Source organism: Diaphorina citri, unplaced genomic scaffold (assembly GCF_000475195.1).
Source record: "Diaphorina citri unplaced genomic scaffold, Diaci psyllid genome assembly version 1.1 scaffold75435, whole genome shotgun sequence".
NCBI lineage: Eukaryota > Metazoa > Arthropoda > Insecta > Hemiptera > Psyllidae > Diaphorina > Diaphorina citri.
Window position 1 is genome coordinate 1 of NW_007452570.1, and position 372 is coordinate 372.

The window sequence follows — 372 nt, forward strand, 5'->3', positions numbered from 1 at the left end:
GATACAAATTTCTTGACCCCGCCGGGAATCGAACCCGGGTCTCCCGCGTGCAAGGCGGGCGCAGTGACCACTACGCCAGGGGGGCGTACCTCAATATCTTAAGGCTTATAGCTGTGTCTACATCTATTTGTCGGTCGTCGTGCCGTTCGACGTCGACTGAAACCGTCCACATTGCCTCAACAACATAGATTCACCTCGTCGACTATGTGTGGACACAGCCCAAGGGATTGTAACGCCCGCCCGTATAATTGAGGTAACAAATAATTTGGCAATATTGGTTCTGGAATATATTAGACAAAGAAGACACAAATGGATCGGGCATATATACAGGCATAATAACTTCGTAGTCAACATCATTGAAGGAAGAAGAGA

The 372-nt window shown here is 47.8% G+C and overlaps 1 non-coding gene across 1 annotated transcript; it reads right to left on the reverse strand.

The window, feature by feature from the left end:
• Nucleotides 1–13: 13 nt before the first annotated feature.
• On the reverse strand, nt 14–85 carry Trnaa-ugc. Its single transcript has one exon. It is a non-coding gene; the product is annotated as a tRNA-Ala (tRNA).
• Between the last annotated feature and the right edge of the window lie 287 nt (nt 86–372).